Consider the following 22,182-nt stretch of genomic DNA (forward strand, 5'->3'; position numbering starts at 1 on the left):
TCTATTATCTAATTTTCTCAATTCTTTAGATATCCTTTGTTGAAGAAATAGCAATGCACATGTGTGAGTCAATCACATGAGGCCTCTATGTGCAGCAACCAATAAGCTGCTACTGAGCATATCTAGATATGCTTTTCAGCAAGTGATATCAAGAGAATGATGCAAATTAGAAAATAGAAGTAAATTTGAAAGTTGTTTAAAATGACATGCTCTTTCTAAATCATGAAAGAAAAAAATGTGGGTTGCATGTCCCTTTAAAGGGACACTGAACCCAAATTTTTACTTTTGTGATTCAGATAGAGCATGCAATTTTAAGCAGCTTTCTAATTTGCTCCTATTATCAAATTTTCTTCATTCTCTTGGCATCTTTATTTGAAATGCAAGAATGTAAGTTTAGATGCTGGCCCATTTTTGGTGAACAACCTGGGTTGTTCTTGCTGATTGGTGGATAAATTCATCCACCAATAAAAAAGTGCTGTCCAGAGTTCTGAATAAAAAAAAAGCTTAGATGCCTTCTTTTTCAAATAAAGATAGCAAGAGAACGAAGAAAAATTGATAATAGGAGTAAATTAGAAAGTTGCTTAAAATTGCATGCTCTATCTGAATCACAAAAGTAAAAATTTGGGTTCAGTGTCCCTTTAAACCTGATCAGGCAAATAAATTAATTAAAGCCATGAATATTTCTGCATAATTTATATTTTTTCATGTGCCATCATTATTTATACCTATATATACACATTATTATATATATGTATAGAAATATACACACATCTATATAAATATCTATTTAAAAATACAAATAACATATTCTGCTATGTGCTTATCATTGTAATGTGAAATATTTGCATTACATACACAACATAACACATGTTTTGAGTTTCTATACCTTCTATTTAGCCAGCTCTACAAGTATTCAGCAAGATCCTTGTTGTGCATCTTCTTACATTGAGTCATATTAATGCCCTCCTATCTAATGAACATTCTCATAATAACTTTGTCCTACAGGCTGAAACCTCCTCATACAAATACATTTTTACTATGGTTTCCATATGAAAAGTGAATGATAAACCTCCCTAAAAGGTCTCTGATACCTTCTACCAGAATCACCATCTTGGGAGTCATTATGGGTTTAACTTGTATAATAGTGTTACTCAATGCTACTTATTCACCTCTGGCTAACCTACAATGTTGCCTCATCAGCACAGGACATTAGAATGCTTTTATGTTAAAATCCAATTTTAATGTAAAGGCATGCTTTAGTATATTCACTTTGCCTGACCTACTATATGCTAGTATTTTAAACATAAAAAATAATGCCTATTTCAAAGCTTATCCCACTCTACAAGGAAAGGCTATGATATACTTAAGTATGCGTTACATCTAGTCTCTACACAAACTACACTTGAATTACAGACATCAACATTTATTTCAGAATCTTACATATTGTAAACATTTTTACAATATTTTATATATAATTGATTTGACTAAATGTTGTTGAAAATTGTACAGTTGCCTATGTTAAAATTTACCCAGAATAGGGGGTTAACATACAGAATATACTTTGAGCTGCTATAGGGACGGTCCTGCATGGCATGGTTTATAACAGCAAAATCTCACTTTTGTATGTATATTTTATACTCTTCATTATTTAATTACTCTAATATTGATATTAAAAGATGTGATTTTTCAGAGGTTTTAGGAAGATAACAAACAGTGAATGATACTTTTATCTAAGTGTGATATCAATACAGGTACATGAGGATCAGTGTATTTGTTGTATTGCAGAGCTCATAGCCAAACTGGAATGGTTTCTTTCAGCTTCAATTAAAATACGGGTCAGCATTATCATATGTAAAAAGATCAATTTGTACAGAAATACTAAAATAATACAACTCACCATATTGTGTTATCATGCGCTTGTCGCATTTTTGTAACAAATTATTGTAATAAAATAACATAAGATAAAAAATATCACACAAAGGAAAAATCTGTAATTTTAAGCACCTGATTTACAAACAAAAATATTCTATCTTACATATCTACAAAATAACTAGTATTACTAAGGAATAAAGATATCAGGGCCTGCCATATATATCACTTTTTATGTTAAACATAAAATGTAATGTCTAAACAGATTTCAAGTTTATATCATTCTATACAAAACCCATAAATACAAACCCTGTGTATGAATCAATTTAACAGTGAAAGGAATAATATGCTGAAGGAAACTTCCAACTAGAAGTCATATCAGATTCAACCATATTTAAGATAAATAGGTAAAATAAGGCCATGCTCAAATTAAAAAATAAAAAAGCAAGAGAGAAATATAGCCAAAGGTAAGCACAGTGCAGCAGAGTTATTTAACTTTTTCAGACTATTGTAATAATTATCAGCAATACAGAAAAACAATATGTTAAAAAAGAATCACTCTGTAAGACAGGGCAGCCTCATAGACAAAAAACAAACATCAGGACAAAGTATTAACAATTATTAAAAATGTGAGTAGCTCCAGGATTTAACTGTCCAGCTGTCATTTGCAGAAACCTCAGTTGAGATTTCCTAAGCAACAAGGAGACCCAGTTCAATATAGTCTGCTCCATCTGTGAAATAATCACAATTTTACACTCGTTAGACTTAATTTTTATAAACATAAAATACAATTAGATTGGGTGATTGAAACAAAAGCACAATTTTCATCCAGGACATACAAATAATTATTTGCACTACTCCTCACAAAACAACAACATACAATTATGGGCTAGATTACAAGTGGAGGTTTATCTTAAATGGATACTAAACACAATTTTCTTTTTTTTCTTTCATGATTCAGATAGAGCATGCAATTTTAAGCAACTTTCTAATTTATTTCTATTATCAATTTTTATTCGTTCTCTTGCTATCTTTATTTAAAAAGCAGTAATATAAAGCTTAAGAGTCGGCCCGTGTTTGGTTCAAAACGTGGGTTACACTTGCTTATTGGTGGCTAAATGTATCCACCAATAAGCAAGTGCTATCCAGGGTGCTAAACCTAAAATGGGCTGGCTTCTAAGCTTAAATTCCTGCTTTTTCAAAAAAAGATAGCAAGAGAATGGAAAAAAATGATAATAGGAGCAAATTAGAAAGTTGTTTAAAATTGCATGCTCTATCTGAATCATGAAAGAAAAAAATTGGGTTTATTATCCCTTTAACGTGTGCCCATAAAGGGACAAATTTGCCCCTTTACGGGCACATGTTAAATAACCAGCCATTAAAAGTGGCTAGTTAGTGATTAATGAAAAAAATGTGCCCCCATTGTTTCCCAAATAAAGGGGACAGTACTGTACAATATAAAATACATATAAACATTTAAAAAAAACAAAAAAAAACTGCAAGAAGCAGTTATACAGGGTTAAAGTGAGGGGATGTGGAGTATTAAAAAAAAAAAACGCTGAAAGTGCCTGTACATAAAGGTAAATGGGGGACTTTGCTTTTACTATAAATATATATGTATATGCTTATATACATTTATATTTATGTGTTAATATGTGTATATACACACATAAACACATAAATATATGCATATATTCATTTATATATATATTTATTATTGCTGCCCAACACTGCACTATTTGCCCCCTGCGCTGCACTAGATGGATTGCCATGTCTGACGGCAAGAGAATGAGGCATATACATATATATATATTTAGTGTAAAAACACAGTCCCCCATTCACCTTTACGTAAAGGCACTTTAGGTGTCGTTTTTTTTCTAACACTCCCCATCTCCTCAATTTAACCCCTTATAACCGCTTCACTTGTAACACCAGCGCACATTAACGTGCAATAGTATTATTGAGTGGAACGCAAATATTGAGCTTGTGTAAGCGCAATATTCCGTTCCACTCGTAATCTAGCCCTATGTAACTTAATCAAAACCCACTAAGACATTTTTCTTCTGTAATAAGAAAGCGATTCTATTCTACTTTGCATTACTGGAAATAAAACAGTATGGGATCCATTCAAAGTACATTCCAGTGAAGCTATTAATGCCTTGCAATAGCATTGAACTCCAACAATCACCAGCATTTTAGACATTTTTTTATTTTAAATTACTTCTGAACCTACTTCCATAATTAAGTAGAGATTTACTGACACACTCTATTTGCAAACCTTAGGGATTGGCCTCGCAATGAAAGGGTTACTAAGGATGCTCAGGAAGATGAAATGCTACCAGATTTTTACATTCTTCCGAAATGATTATTGTTTTCCACATCAGCTGCCAAAATCCCAATTAAAATTGTGAGATAAGGTTACATGCCAGAGCGCCTCCATTTTATGGAAATCTGATAAATGTCACTTTTTGGAATTGAAAGGTTTAAATATACAAGTGTACGTGTGGTCACTGACAACCCATATTAACTCATTCAGCATCAGAAGGAATATTCGGATATTACTTGGATTTTATTTGGTAGTATTATGTTTATAGGAATTGTCAAATTTTTTCTTGTTTCCTAACCTATTAACTGTTAGCTCACCTATCCACAAATTATAATTATAAAATAATAAAATAAATGTCTACATTTCTTAACTAAGATGTTAAAAACACTTTGTTCATAATCAAAATCAAGCAAAGAGCCTTGCTATTTTTCTCATTTGACCTTTGCCACTGATATGTTTTATATATATATATATATATATATATATATATATATATATATATATATATATATATATATATATATATATATATATATGTGTGTGTTCTTTACACTTTAAGGATATCAAAGTGACTAGATCATTAGAAACCAACAGGAAGTTGCTGTATCAGCAAAATGTGACATTTGAAACAGTGAGAGCCAAGCCTTGTATTTCTCTTTTAAATAAAACAGACATTTATAGAACTGTGATTTTGTTTTAATAAGACTATCTCGATTTATGCCAAAAAATGTCAGTCACTAGTTTTATGAGTTTCTGTTTAAAAGTTGGACCGTTATTAAAGGGACAAAAATGTTGTAATTACAATTCTTTTCTGTTGTAACAAATCAGCGTGTGAATGTTTTTAGTGTAGATTAACAACATGAGGTCTGAAATTATTTCTGAATGGCCAAACTCCACCCCACCACTGGTCTCATCTCCTACTGAAGTAGACAAGAACACAGATAAAACAATATAATTATGGTCTATTACACAGCTATTAGTGCTAAAAATAAATACACAGAGCGCCTCCTAAAAGGCTAAGACACTAGTAGTGACAAGATTATTTAAATAAAAAATATATTGAAATTCTATAGGGGTATATAAAATATTTTATAAGCTACTTATAGCTAAAATATACAAACAAGATACAAAAGTGGATCCACTTAAAATTAACAATAAAATATGCATATATCTATATAAAAAACAATACAATTGTGGTTAAAAACAATACAATACAATACAATCTTAATCACAAAATAAATTACAATAAAACAGCTGTTAACAGATATGCTGGTTGATGGTTGGATAAAAAATAGGTAGGTGTCCATAAATATGTAGGTACCAAACTTTAAATTCTGTCCAGAGAGTGAATGTCCAATATGAAGATTCTATTTTAAAACAATTATCCTTATATATCCCTCGATAAACGGTGAAATGATGAAGTGTGTAAAAAAGAAAAAGATAGTGGTTTTCAAATCAAATTTCAAAAATTATTATGAATATCCAAAAAATCCTGAAAAGATGATGTGATGAAGTGGGCGTGATTAATCAAAAATGTGTGTACGCAAAAAGGAAAAAGGAAAAAATGTGAAAAAATAATCCAAATGAATATTTAGGATGTGTTAAAGTGAATAACACACTTATAAAGTGACCCTTATGTGAATACAAGATGTGAAGAGATGCTCCTAAAAAGTTATTCCTGTGTGTAAACAATGAAAAAATACAGAAATGGATCCTATGTCTCAGGGATCAATTAATTCAAAGATATACCTGTAATAAAACAATTACTGACTAAGTTTGAATAGCAGTTTTGCACTATGCTATATTTGTTTTATTACAGGTATATCTTTGAATGAATTGATCCCTGAGACATAGGATCCATTTCTGTATTTTTTCATCGTTTACACACAGGAATAACTTTTTAGGAGCATCTCTTCACATCTTGTATTCACATAAGGGTCATTAACACATCCTAAATATTCATTTGGATTATTTTTTCACATTTTTTCCTTTTTCCTTTTTGCGTACACACATTTTTGATTAATCACGCCCACTTCATCACATCATCTTTTCAGGATTTTTTGGATATTCATAATAATTTTTGAAATTTGATTTGAAAACCACTACGTTTTTCTTTTTTACACACTTCATCATTTCACCGTTTATCGAGGGATATATAAGGATAATTGTTTTAAAATAGAATCTTCATATTGGACATTCACTCTCTGGACAGAATTTAAAGTTTGGGACCTACATATTTATGGACACCTACTCAGTAAATTGATGTTTTTATATATTTATATTTGTATCCAACCATTTAATCCAACCATCAACCAGCTGTTTTATTGTAATTTATTTTGTGATTAAGATTGTATTTTGTTGTGGTTTTTAACCACAATTGTATTGTTTTTTATATAGATATATGCATATTTTATTGTTAATTTTAAGTGGATCCACTTTTGTATCTTGTTTGTATATTTTAGCTATAAGTAGCTTATAAAATATTTTATATACCCCTATAGAATTTCAATATATTTTTTATTTAAATAATCTTGTCACTACTAGTGTCTTAGCCTTTTAGGAGGCGCTCTGTGTATTTATTTTTAGCACTACATTCACCTTTGTGGGGCGCTGGTACCCACAATACTAGGAGCTACAGACACAAGGTTGAGCGCTGTCAGATTTTAACAGATTTTTATTACACAGCTATTACACAGCTCTAGCTTTCTAGAGTTACTTCTCTCAGGGGGTAGTTTCCTGGCTGCTTAGATATAAAATTGTACAATACACTCTCAATAATCTTATATTGTTTCTTCCATACATTTGGATTTCTAGTTCAGCCAATCATAAACTGCACTGGGGGATGCACAATATCGGGTTTATTGCAGCTGTTTATGCACATTAAAAAGAGCGCTCGTATTATAAGTTGAAAGTAAATGGGAACGCTTGAGCACAATCATGATTTACGCTAGAATGATTATCGCAGCTATGGTTAACTGTTTCTCAAAACAAAAAAAGTAGCACAAAGCACATCAAAAAGACATTTAAAAGTATAGTTACACTCATAATAACAATAGTAAAAAATTCTTCTCCTGAACAGGGCTTGTGAAAATAAAACAAGAGTACCTCTCATTAGAATTGTGATCCGTTTTGATTAGATTTACCATCTTAAGCTATCACCTCCAGGGCCTCTCTTTACTGAGAGCTTGTGTTCCCAACGAGTATTGAATTAGCTTGCTGTAATCCCGCCTCCTCTACCTATTTAGACATATTTAGACATGTATATCGTTATGTTAAATCCCTTTGCCTGCCTTTTTCTTCTGAAACCTAAGACCTCATAATATTTACTATTAAAATGACGTCATCCAAGATGGCGTCCCTTGAATTCCGATTGGCTGATAGGATTCTATCAGCCAATCGGAATTAAGGTAGGAAAAATCCTATTGGATCAGCCAATAGGATTGAAGTTCAATCCTATTGGCTGATTGGATCAGCCTATAGGATGAGCTCGCATTCTATTGGGCTGTTCCAATCAGCCAATAGAATGCAAAGCTGAATCCTATTGGCTGATTGGATCCTATCAAATTCCTACCAAAATTCCGATTGGTTGATAGAATCTTATCAGCAATCGGAATTCAAGGGACGCCATCTTGGATGACGTCATTTAAAGGAACCTTCACTCGTGTTAGGACGTCGTTTGAAGAGGATGGCTCCACGTCGGCTGGATTGAAGATGGGACCCGCTCAACTCCGGATGGATGAAGATAGAAGATGCCGCCTTGGATGAAGACTTCTGCCGCTTGGAGGGACCTCTTCTGCCCAGATCGGATGAATACTTCTGCCCCTCTGGAGGTCCACTTGTGCCCTGCTGGGTTGAAGACGGCTCAAGGTAGGGAGATCTTCAGGGGGGTAGTGTTAGTTTTTTAAGGGTGGATTGGGTGGGTTTTAGAGTAGGGTTGGGTGTGTGGGTGGTGGGTTTTAATGTTGGGGGGTATGCATTTTTTTTACAGGTGAAAGAGCTGATTAGTTTGTGGGCAATGCCCTGCAAAAGGCCCTTTTAAGGGTTATTTGTAATTTAGTATATAGGTAGGGAATTTTATTATTTTGGGGGGCTTTTTTATTTTATTAGGGGATTAGATTAGGTGTAATTAGTATAAAAATTCTTGTAATTATTTTTTTTCCTGTAGTTTAGTGTTTTTTTTTGTTGTTGTAATTTAGTTTTATTTAATTTAATTGTAATTAATTGTAGGTAGTTTAGGTAATTAGCTTAATGATTGTGTAGTGTTAGGGTGTAAATGTAACTTAGATTAGGTTTTATTTTACAGGTACTTTTGTATTTATTTAGCTAGATAGTTATTAAATAGTTAATAACTATTTAATAACTATTGTACCTAGTTAAAATAATACAAAGTTGCTGTAAAATAAATATAAAGCCTAAGCTAGCTACAATGTAACTATTAGATATATTGTAGCATAGCTTAAGGGTTTATTTATTGGTAAGTATTTAGTTTTAAATAGGAATAATTTATTTAATTATAGTAAATGTATTTAGATGTATTTAAATTATTATTTAAGTTAGTGGGGGGGTGTTAGGGTTAGGGTTAGACTTAGGTTTAGGGGTTAATAAATTTAATAAGTGAGTGGCGGCGTCAGATTATGGGTTAATAAATTGAATATAGTTTTTTTTTCAACCCAATCTGCCACCATGTTTTCCTATGGGGAAATCGTGCACGAGCATGTTTAGCCAGCTCACACGCTGACTTAAGCAACGTTGGTATTGAGGTGAGATGTGGAGCTAAATTCTGCTTTACCGCTCACCTTTTTGGACCGGTGGGAAAAAAAGGCTTGTTAGCACCGCAAGCCTTACCGACAACACCGTAATCTAGGCGTTAATTTTTTCACTAAATATATATATGTTTATATAGTGTGAACATATGTACTGTATATGTATTTATGTGTTTACATTTATTTACTGACATATATACACATCAAAACACATAAATACATATGTATACATGCAGTTAGGTAGTATGAAAACATGTAAAAACATATTTATGCAATATTCATAATTTAATAAAGTGTTTGTGTATTTACTGTATATTTTCACATTCCAATGTTTTTCACATGGAGAAAATGTTCTATGTATTTTTAAATAGATATTCATATATTATATATAATTATATATATATAATTTATATGCAGTCATGGCCAGAAAATTTGGCAACCCTGCATTTCTGCGATAATGCACCACTTCGCCCAGAAAATTGTTGCAATTACAAATGATTAGGCATTCTCATGTTTATATCTTTTGCTTGTATTGGTATGACACAAAGAAGTGGAGCAAAAAAAAAGCCAAATCTGACACATTCCATGCAAAACTCCAAAAATGGACTGGACAAAATTATTGACAACCCTCAATTTAATATTTGGTAGCACACCCCTTGAAAAAATAACTGAAATAAATTGCTTCCTGTAACCACCAATGAGTTTCTTACACCTCTCTACTGGAATTGTGGACCACTCTTCTTTCGCCAACTGCTCCAGGTCTCTCAGATTGGAAGCGTTAATTTTCCTGACTGCTGTTTTGAGATCTCTTCACAGGTGCTCTATGGGATTGAGATCTGGACTCATAGCTAGGCCAGTTCAGGTATTCTCCAGCACTTGTCTTAAACTATTTCTGGGTGCTTTTTTGACATTCTTTCTTTAAAAGCCTCATTTCTTTTTCTGAAAACAGGTAGAATAATGGGCTTAACCAAAAACTGTAATTTTGTTTCATATGTCTACAGCACATTCTCCCAAAAATATTTGGCTTCCTCAGGGTAAGTTTAAGCAAACTCCAATCTGGATTTTTTTTATGTTTCTAGGTCAGCAGTGGGGTCCTCCTGGGTCTCCTACCATAGCATCCCTTTTCATTCAGGTGGCAACGTATAGTGGGAGCTAACAAATTTGTACCCTGTGCCTGAAGGTCAAGCTTGAAATTTGTCTGGAAGTTTATTTGAGGTCCTTTATTCGCCATTCTAACAATCATTTGTTGCATTATTTGGATCAATTTTTCTCTTTTGTCCACATCAAGGAGGATTATGTGCCATGGGCTGTAAACTTCTTGGCAATGTTGTGCACAGTGGACACAGGAACATTAAGATCTCTGGAGATGGACCTTGTACCTTGAGATTGTCCATGATTTTCCACAATTTTTGTTCTTAAATCATTAGACACTTCTTTGCTGCTGTTTCTCTTCTCATGCTCAGTCTGGCACACAGAGGACACACAACAGAAAGGTTGAGTCAATTTGTTCACCATTTTAACTGGTTGACGGTGTGATTTCTATATTGTCAGCACCTGTTGATACAGGTGAGTTTAATTACAAATTACAGGAGCAACACAAACTTGGGATGCAGATATTTCTTAAATTTTTGAAAAGGTGGCAATAATTTTGACCAGTCCATTTTTGGAGTTTTGCTGCAAATGTGTCAGAGTTGGCTTTTTCCCACTATTCATGACGTAGGAAGTTATCTAGTATTCAATTGGTTCAGGTCGATTTAAATAGCTTACGAAGTGATAGGTTTTTTATGCCTGATGAAACTGGTCATCATGAGTGCTACATTGTTTTAAGTTTGTTCATAATTTTATTAAAGTGTGTTTTATTAACCATAACTTCGCATTGCTTGATCTCCTTTGATCATCTTACATTGCCGACCTCAGATCTGGCCACTGGCAACTTATCCTGAGACTGATTTGAGCAGCAGCTGGTTTGCACCTGAGACGTTAGCACAACTGGGTGCTGCTCCTTTTGTGAGTATAACTGAGATTGAGCCATTACCTAATTTGTATATAGTTAATATACACAAGGTAGCGCCTCTTCTTTTTGTCTTCTAGACTGATGCTTGTATAATACCTTACGAATCTGTGAGATTGGAGAGAGCCGTCCTTTTGACCATTTGGGTTACCTGTTTTTGGGTTCCACCTCATTTGATTTGATTTACATTTTCTCACTATCAAGCTGGAGCTCAGTGGCATCCCCTGTTTTTCTGGGACTTTTAGGTACCAGTTGGGTTTGTGTGTGTATAATATATAATATATATATATATATAATTATGCATTTATGAATAAAAAGAACATGTTCTTCTATGTGAAGAACAATTGAAAGTGAAATATTTACAGTAAATACACAGCTAAACACTTTATTCAATATGAATATTGCATACATATGTTTTTACATGTTTTCATCTACTTAACTGCATGTATACATATGCATTTATGTGTTTATTTGTGTATATATGTCTATAAATACATAATAATATTTAATGTTAATGCATAATATTTCATGTCAGTTTAGAACACTTGAGAAAATGCGATCGGGTATAAGCAACTTGTTGGGTGTTAGGTTTTTTCTTCCCACTTTTCACGCTCCATTGAAGTCTATAGGGGAATAAGGTAACACGATCGCACTATTGTAACTTAGTTTTATTGCGTGCGTCATGTTTTCGGTGTTTATTTCAACTTGTAATATGAGCATTACCCAATGTGTGCGAAAAGCTTACTTCTAGCAGAGTTAACACACAAGCAGGAGCGTTAAATAGCACACCACTCACAATCGAGCCCAATGTTAGTAAACACCTGTTAGTGGGCACAAGTGGCTTGGAAAGTCAGCTAGTCACAAGTGATGTCTCTGGCCCTGATTACAATAAAAATATTTTAACTAAATCTCATGTCAATTAACTTTCAAAATATTTAGGGCTAGATTACTAGTGGGGAGCCTTGTTTGCGGGCGCTATAAATAACCAGCCATTACAAGTGGTTAATTTTATAAATGTCCCCCAAACTAAAGTGCTAGTTTTCTTTACAACTGTGTGTTCCCTGTAAATATATATGTATATGCTTATATACATATATATTTATGTGTTAATATGTATATATACACATATTAACACAATACATGTATATGTATATAAGCATATACATATATATTTACACTTTGCTGCCATGACTGCGCTACTTACCCTCTTCGCTGCACTAGTCTTCATGCTGTGTGTAACAGGGCTCCCATTGGAGCTGATGAAACCTTGCTCTTGTGAGCGCAATGCTTCCCAGCATTGTGAACGCAAGCTCGCATTCGCGTTGCTGTCAACTTGTAATACCAGCGCAGATTAGTGTGAGCTGGTATTACTCAGCGGAGTGTAAATGTCGCTTTCACAAAAGCGACATTTAGCTCTCCACTTCTAATCTGGCCCTTAACTACTAATGTATAGCAAAGCTGCATTCATATGTATCATTAATAACTCAAACAAGTTGAAAAATAAAAAGAATGCATATTATTTATAAATCAAGTAGATTATTTAATTTATACATATATTAGATAATACTAGTTATATAATTAATTCTGTCATGTTGTTGATGAAGTCACTAGAAATATCATAAAAAAATCCCACAGGGGTACAATATAAATTTATAATTACTTAAAGGGATGTTAAACAGTCTATTTCATTGTTGTAATAAAAAACACTAAAGGGATAGTCAAATATAAAAAAAAAACTTTCAAGATTTAAATAGGGCATGTAATTTTAAACAACTTTACAATTTATTTTTATTACCAATTTTGCTTTGTTCTCTTGGTATTCTTAGTTGAAAGCTAAACCTAGGAGGTTCATATGCTAATATCTTAGATCTTGAAGGCCGCCTCTAATCTGAAAGCATTTTGACAGTTTTTCACCACTAGAGGGCGTTAGTTCATGTCAGCACTGATTGGCTAAAAATGCAAGTCTGTCCAATGAACTGAAATAAGGGGGCAGTTTGCAGAGGCTTAGATACAAGGTAATCACAGAGGTAAAAAGTATATTATTATAACTGTGTTGGTTATGCAAAACTGGGGAATGGGTAATAAAGGGATTATTTACATTTTTAAACAACAAAAATTCTGATGTTTACGGTGCCTTTAACAGAAATCATTGCAATATCTATTATTCATTTATTTAAATAGATTTAACCTTTTATTTATTTTATTTACACTATATTTGTGCTTCCTGACACAGCCCTACAGGGAAAAGAAGGCCTTTGCAGGAAGGTTTATCTTAGCCTGATGTCATAAAACTTCTAGACTGGTAAATAGACTAGGAAACAGGGAGTCAGATTTGCTCATGCCCAGAACTGACAGAAGGAAATGTAGCTCTTGTCACACTGGGGGACAGGGCTACACAGAGAATGTTTAAATGCTAATTTTGCAAGAAAACAAGTACGTTATTTGGTGTTTTTTACACTATCTTTTTCTTTTTATAGTTACTTTAACATATTTGTTTTTACCAAAGGAGCACTATTTAATATCCAATTAACATGTGTGCATTCAGTTTAAATTAGACTTCCTGCTTTAATAACCATTTTTTTTATAAAATGTTTTTTTTTGTTTTTTTTTAATTTTTAATTTTTTTTAACCTTTGATATATTTAGCAAATTATTCCCTTAGCTGCCAAACATATCAGCAACTCATTGCTAAAATATCTTCAGACCATTTTATTCACCGGAAATGAAACTCCTACTATTACCAGCTACAAGAAGTGTCCACTGAGCTAACTAAAAACAGTAAAATTAAGTAGACACCTTAAATTCAGTTCTGCTGGTATTTTTACTTATTACCTCTGCCCGAAGATGATTCCACATATTTACTTCTTTGTCTATATTAAGCATAATAAAATACATTTAAATGCATGAAAGGCATTTCATTAAATGCAAGCCATCATGCTGTTTGTGTCTATTTAAAAACCAGTATAAAAATGCACCCACTGATCTGTTCATCCGTATAAATGTGGTTTTACTCCTGATAGTGATTTTCTCTTTACAATGGGTTTAAGCCAAGCTAAAATGTACTTGGAAAACAAGAAAAATATGCTTACACCAAACACAGATACCTTTATAACTTTACTATTTAAGAATGATGCATTGGTATAAAAATATTTATAAACATAGATGCATAATTAATAAACAGATTATAAATTAAACAATTTTTAACAGGACTAACTTTTAACTGTAAATGTCATACAACATATGGACTAAACCACAGATATTCTTAAGAGTTTCTGTAATTTTTCCATTACCACAAAGTGCTATTCTCAACAAAAAAAAAAAATAGAAAGAAAGAAAAAAAAGAGAGAGGGTCTTTGGATAAATTTCAAATTGATTTTGCTATCTCGAAAATATCCTACATTTTAAATTTGACTTAAAATGAAACTTAAAATTAATTTTTTACCTAGAACCATTCGGCTTATCATAACTTTTATTTCAGTTTTACCCAAAAACAAATTCAAAGTTATGGTGAACCAGAATAGAAAAATATTCTGCTCATAAAAGTTTTAAGGAATTTTGACAGTTGAGTTCTACTGTGCGTGCATAATCAACATATAAATTTACTTTGACGGTTTAGATATTTGTTTCTATTTAACAGATGTTTATGATAAAGTAACGATAAAACTAGCTGCATCTTGTCAAATTTTATAAAGATGAATGCAATAGTTTTGATGTTGCAATGTGTACAAATACTTAAATGGTGATATGGGAAATATAGTTATTTCACTTAAAATTAACTCAAAGGCATATTTATCTTCCTGGTTTAATTTATCATGTAAAATTACTGTATTCAGCTTTTTGTATCTCAATCAAAACAGCAGTTTACAAAAGTGGGGCACGGTATAGGATTGCCACTTTCCAACACCAGATCAAGAGAATATATGAATCTCAAAAATTCTTGAATAAAATGGTACCGTTATTGTATTGCAAATTGGTCCAAAGCACAGAATAGGACCCCATTTCTCATCTTGTGTTCTTTAAACCCTTTTGTAAAATAATAAAGTTATTATTATTATTTTTCTAAAGAATTTCAGGCTAGTATATTCTCTTGACCTACTGTTTTAAGCTTTGCTGTTTTTCTTGCCAAAGATGTTTCAGATGTTTCAGTCCATGAACAGAGAGTCTGTTTGAAACTGTTAGACCCTTCATATGACATCAGCAATACATTTTGAACATGTGAATTTCCTTGATTTGGATAGTGTAAGCATAAAAAACATCCAATTGAAAAAGAGAACTTAATCAAATATTGATCTATTTGATCACAGCTCCCACTCATATTATTGATTGTTCAAAGTTCCCATTCAGCTATTACCCTCCCTAATTTTTGAATGTCTGTTGAATGTGCATTGCTTAGGAGCAATAATGCATGTTGGCTCCTGAGCTAGACTTTGATTGTGTGATTGACCCCTTTAAGGGGGTAAAAACACACAGGGCTCTATTCCACTGAGTTTAATTTCATACATGAATACACTATAGAGCATCCCTGGTATTCTTTTTTATTTCAAAGTAATAATAACCAATAAGAAGAGCTGCTGATTAAATAACAAAAAAAATGTTTAGTTAGAAATTGATATAACAGCAAAAATGAGTAAAACACACAAAGAAAACAAGAAAAGAAAACAAAACCTATAAAGAAAATGTGTTTTCTAAGTTTCCACAGGGATTTGCAGAAACTCAGTAATCCCTTGACTCAAATGGAAGTAAGTACTTTGCCCAGATGGCTGTGTTGACATAGTACCTGCATCCAACACTATGGCACATGCTTTGACAGTGGAGAGTGATCGTGCTCCCTTACCATATAAGACCAGATTGCTGTCAGGGTGCCAGGAATCAGACTGAGACAAGAAGTACAAAAATAATCACACCTATTATTAATAGCAAACACAAACAATGTACAGAAGTGCCAGATGGAATAAACACAATATTGGAATAAACACAATATTCTGTAACAGATGAACTAAGAACTGATACTCTCCTTTAGATTAGACCGCTGTCTTCTTGCAGTCTCTCCTCAGTGACTGTATAGAAATGGGGTAGTGGTGATAGATGGCGCAGGTCTATTAGATGATTTTTCTCTAATGAGTGAAGAGAAAAGAGGCTTGAAGCGTATATAAAAGCCAATTAATAATGGTGCAGTATACTCACTCCGTAGGTTGTATATGGTCAGCTGAACTGGAATATAATGTCAGGTGGCAAGAGTCCACAGGATTCTAGTATCAAATGGCAATCTTCCAAAAAGTATCCAAATACTAGACTGGGAGTGAATAGAAACTCAAATGAAAAGGTATCCAATATATAACGAAAAAATGTAGTAACTTACTCCATATAAAAGGAGAATCTGGCCAGGCACAGCAAGGAAAGATGATGACAATCTTTCAACTTAGATAAAAGAAGGTTTTATTTGCTCAACGCGTTTCAACGTATTACACGTCTTTATCAAGAGCACAAGTTAAAACAAGTAAAACAATCATTCAGCATTCGTTTTACTCTTTGTTTTACTTGTTTTAACTTGTGCTCTTGATAAAGACGTGTAATACGTTGAAACACGCTGAGCAAATAAAACCTTCTTTTATCTAAGTTGAAAGATTGTCATCATCTTTCCTTGCTGTGCCTGGCTGGATTCTCCTTTTATATGGAGTAAGTTAGTACATTTTTTTCATTATATATTGGATACCTTTTCATTTGAGTTTCCATTCACTCCCAGTCTAGTATTTGGATACTTTTTGGAAGATTGGCGTTTGATACTAGAATCCTGTGGACTCTTGCCACCTGACATTATATTCCAGTTCAGCTGACCATATACAACCTACAGAGTGAGTAAACTGCACCATTATTAATTGGCTTTTATATACGCTTCAAGCCTTGTTTCTCTTCACTCATTAGAGAAAAATCATCTAATAGACCTGCGCCATCTATCACCACTACCCCATCTTTATTAATAGCAAAAAATAATAAAAAGTCCACAAGTCAAATAACAAGCCAGGAATCAAAACCAGAGCTAGTAGTCAGACGAGCCGAGTCAGGAGCCAAAGCGAGTAGTCAGACGAGCCGGAATCAGGAACAAGGAGAACAGCAGAGTCAGGAACAAGCCAGGGATCAGGAACCAGGAGGGACATCATACAGCCAGGTAATACACAGGAGCTCTCACAAACAGGTCTGAGACAATGCAAGGGCAAAGCATACTGAACAGAGGCCTTTAAAATAATAAGTGATGACATCACAATTCTGAGACTGCATCCTGTCTCACACGGATGATGTATACCAGTCTACACTACAGAAACATTTTAAACTAAACAATTGTTTGCAAGGGGGAGGTGGGATCCTGTCATGACTATCCTGCATCCTCATAGAAATACTTTACAAAAGTGCTCCTCCTATTACACCTCTTCGCTTGGTAATTTGTGTCTACATGTGTGAAGCCTTTGCACATATGAACCTCTTTTATAGAGCAATTCTACAGAATCTTAGAGATCTTACACTGTGTGCTGATTCTACAGTACCTTTTCATCTCTGACTACCTTTTTACTGCTTTTGGGACTCAGTAAATCAAGCCTCCAAAGGATCTCTTCATTTCGGCTGCTGACGTTTCCCTCAGAACTTTTCACAAGTCGCAGCAGTTCACCTCAGCCTCACATGCCGGTTACGTCAATGGCTGAATTCCATGCCGTCTCAGCATCTCCCTGCTCTTCTGTTGAACTCCACACAAAAAGAGCTACCGCAGTACTTCTCCTAGCTAGATTCCCTGTACATAGTTTTGGCCATTCTGCTTCCCCCAACAATCTGGGGAGAAGGGTCATGCTACCCAGCTACCTTCCTGCCGTAAGTAACGGATTGACACAGAGCAGTTCAAGGAGCACTGCCTTCGCCAGCTGCCAAGTACAACTCAGGTATAGCTTTCTTTACTCTTATTTGTGGTAACTGCATTGACAGTATATAGTGTAAAAGGCCCAGCACTAGTACCCAGGCAAATAGGTGCGCGCTGTAGGGACCCTGCAATAGTCCCTTGTAGAATCCAAAGAAGCAGAAAAACAGCAGCACCTTGTAAATGCAAAAAAATCTTCCTTTATTGGTTTAACATCATGGCAGACAAGAGATACAATACATACAACCTAAATTAAAAACAATATATAACTCATTTATACATTAAAATTAAAAATACTTAGAGCTAGCAAAAAATACAAAGTTCCTAAAAACTACATATATTGTCTAGTGTAAGTATATAGCCCACAAGGTACCATTCTATAGTTCTAGGAGAGACATGTATATTAAAGGGTTATCCCCCAATCTATTTCTTTATTCATCCCTACAGGGGCCATAGATTGTAGGGTGTATATCCAAAAAGTTTCCCTAGTTTTCAATAGTTTAACCCTATCACCCCCTCGCCTAGGTCTTTTAATATGTTCAATGATTTGAAACCTAAGTTGCGAGATTGAGTGACCAGCCTGAAGAAAATGACCTGACACTGGGGCTTCAAGATTTTTTGTACGAATATTGGATTTGTGTTCATTTATGCGATCCCTGGCCCTACGTGTTGACTCCCCCACATAGATTTTGGAGCAGGGGCATTTAATCAGATAAATAATGAAATCTGTATTACATGTATGGTATTCAGAAATATTATATCTCTTTCCCATTAGGGGGTGTAGAAATATCCCACCTTTGATCATGCTGTTGCAGTTGCAACATCCTAAACAAGGATAGCAACCCATCCGAGAATTACTAATATGTGTCTGTCTCAGACCCTTCTCTGGGCCAATGTCACCTTTGACCAAAGTGTCCCTAATATTCCTACACCTCCTATAAGATCAGGGATTTAGGAAAACCCCTTTTGAGAAAACAATTGCCCATCTCTTTGAGTCCATGATGTTAAACCAATAAAGAAAGATTTTTTGCATTTACAAGGTGCTGCTGTTTTTCTGCTTCTTTGGATTCTACAAGGGACTATTGCAGGGTCCCTACAGTGCGCACCTATTTGCCTGGGTACTAGTGCTGGGCCTTTTACACTATATACTATTTGCTGGACTGCATTTGGCTACGTGCACTGGTTTAAAGTGACCCACTTCCAAAATGGATAAAACACAGATTGAAACAGGTGTGCAGACTTTCACATATAGCGACCTGGAGGCCGCTAGGATTACAACATTGGTACGTGGATCAAGAAATTTCCTACAGACTCTCCCTACTGAGGTCTCTACAAAAGAATATGAAAAGTTGAAAAAGAAACATCTTGCCTATGAACTGCACGCCACTACCCTAGCTGAATACCATAGGGTGCGGCGTATACCGAGGGGCCTTCGAATGAACACCAGGCCCACCCTGATGAGAGACAACAAAGAATATGTGGACAAGTTTACATTTATCCTGAACAAGTGCTCCCTAGATCTCTTAGTGCTTACCGTTGAATATCTGCAGCAAGATTTGGAGAAGCAGGGCACGGAAATTGCACATTTGGAAGAGGTCTTGAAGTCCATGTTATCTGCTGAGGATATGGATAAACTGTTAGCCACAACAAATGCTAACATTGCGGAGCTTCAAAAAACTATTGAGGCACGTGATCGGCGCGGACACTCCACGTCATCAACAGGCGACTCATCGTCGGGGGACTCAAGCGCAAACACGAGGCGGAAGAAAACACAGCCGGAGCCGGAACCAGCAAGGCACCTGTACAACAGAAGCAACGGCCACAGAGGACAACCCGCAACAAGACCAAATAGGTCTAGGGGTAAATATCTCCGGACATATTCTGACAGAAACTGAACAGGCTGTTATTGAGAAAGGACTGTCATGTTGCCCCCTTTCTAAGTGTAATTTCTTCGATTTGCATAAAGACCTTTACTCCTTTTTCAGGACTCTAAAATTGAAAGCATTCTTTGGTAATACTGTTGCTGAATACTGCAATAAGTCTCATTTGAGTAACAATTTAACACTGGGTAAATTAAACCTTAGAAATAAGAGTGGCTTTACACCTGTTATTCATAATTCGAGCATAGATACCTTAATTCAATTGGTGCTAAGGGATGTAAGCTTATTACAGAACAAAGTTACACTGAATAAAAGCAAAATTAAGCCTAATTTTACATCAACAGAGTTTAGGGCATTGAAAGATCTTAGCAGTAACGAGCATATAATATGTAAGCTGGCTGATAAGGGCGGAGCCACTGTGATACTCGATAGGGGGTATTATATACAAGAAATCAAGACTCAGCTACAGGATGGGGATGTTTACTTGCCACTGGATATGGATCCTTCATTTGAAGTTAAAAAAGAACTCGAGAAATGTGTATCTAAGGCAATGTGTAATGGTCTAATTACTGGAAGTGAGAAAAGCTTTTTGATTCCAGACAAATTTTCCATACCAGTCTTCTACACATTGCCGAAGATACACAAAAATCTTGATAAACCGCCAGGCTATCCAATTGTGGCAAGTACCAACTCCATCCTTACTAATGTATCTGTATATCTGGATAGGGTATTAAGACCATTGGTCACCACAGCTATATCCTATATTAAAGACACAGGTGATTTCCTTCAAAAACTACAGGAGGTAGTTTTACAGAGTGACAAATTTATTCTCTATACACTGGATGTGAGTAGCCTATATACTTCTATCACACATAATAGTGGTTTGGATGCTACTAGACAGGCTATCACATCCAGTGGTTTACTAACCACCTTTGAGAGGGAATTTATTATGGAGTTACTGCAACTAGTTCTTTATTGTAACTATTTCCTTTTCCAGAGTCAATTTTACATCCAATGCCAGGGGACTGCTATGGGGTCAAATGTCACCCCCACATATGCCAACATCTATATGAACATGTATGAAGAGAAGTTTGTATACACTAATGGCATGTTCCAGAAATATTGACTTTGCTGGTTTAGTTACATAGATGACGTGTTTGGCATATGGGGGGGCGACATTGACTCCTTATGTGAATTTGTAGCAGATTTAAACATTTCAACAAGATCTATAAAATTTCAATTGAACCTGAGTGAGGAATCGGTCCCTTTCTTGGACACACTGATAATCAAGGATGGTAGGTCTTTAAAAACTGATTTGTACAAAAAAATGAGTGATAGAAACAGTCTATTGAGGTTTGATAGTGCACACTCCCCATCCTTGATTAGAAGTCTGCCCAAGAGCCAACTCTTACGTGTGAAGCGAATAGTCTCAGATGAGGATAAGATGTCTTCTAGACTCAAAGAGATGGGCAATTGTTTTCTCAAAAGGGCTTTTCCTAAATCCCTGATTGATAGACAAATTAAAGAAGTAGAGGCTTCCAATAGGGAACTAATTCCTAAGGGAAATAATGTAAAATAGGAAATTTCAGAAAAAGGAGAGACTTGTATTTGTATCTGAGTTTAACCCACTTAGTAACAAAATAAATGGCATCATCAGGAAACATTGGCCAATGATAAAGGATCTAAATAAGCATATCAAGGAATTCCAAGAGCCCCCTATGCCAGCTTATAGGAGGTGTAGGAATATTAGGGACACTTTGGTCAAAGCTGACATTGGCCCAGAGAAGGGTCTGAGACAGACACATATTAGTAATCCTCGGATGGGTTGCTATCCTTGTTTAGGATGTTGCAACTGCAACAGCATGATCAAAGGTGGGATATTTCTACACCCCCTAACGGGAAAGAGATATAATATTTCTGGATACCATACATGTAATACAGATTTCATTATTTATCTGATTAAATGCCCCTGCTCCAAAATCTATGTGGGGGAGTCAACACGTAGGGCCAGGGATCGCATAAATGAACACAAATCCAATATTCGTACAAAAAATCTTGAAGCCCCAGTGTCAGGTCATTTTCTTCAGGCTGGTCACTCAATCTCGCAACTTAGGTTTCAAATCATTGAACATATTAAAAGACCTAGGCGAGGGGGTGATAGGGTTAAACTATTGAAAACTAGGGAAACTTTTTGGATATACACCCTACAATCTATGGCCCCTGTAGGGATGAATAAAGAAATAGATTGGGGGATAACCCTTTAATATACATGTCTCTCCTAGAACTATAGAATGGTACCTTGTGGGCTATATACTTACACTAGACAATATATGTAGTTTTTAGGAACTTTGTATTTTTTGCTAGCTCTAAGTATTTTTAATTTTAATGTATAAATGAGTTATATATTGTTTTTAATTTAGGTTGTATGTATTG

The sequence above is a fragment of the Bombina bombina genome, chromosome 4, assembly GCF_027579735.1.
Source record: "Bombina bombina isolate aBomBom1 chromosome 4, aBomBom1.pri, whole genome shotgun sequence".
In the NCBI taxonomy this organism is placed as follows: Eukaryota; Metazoa; Chordata; class Amphibia; order Anura; family Bombinatoridae; genus Bombina; species Bombina bombina.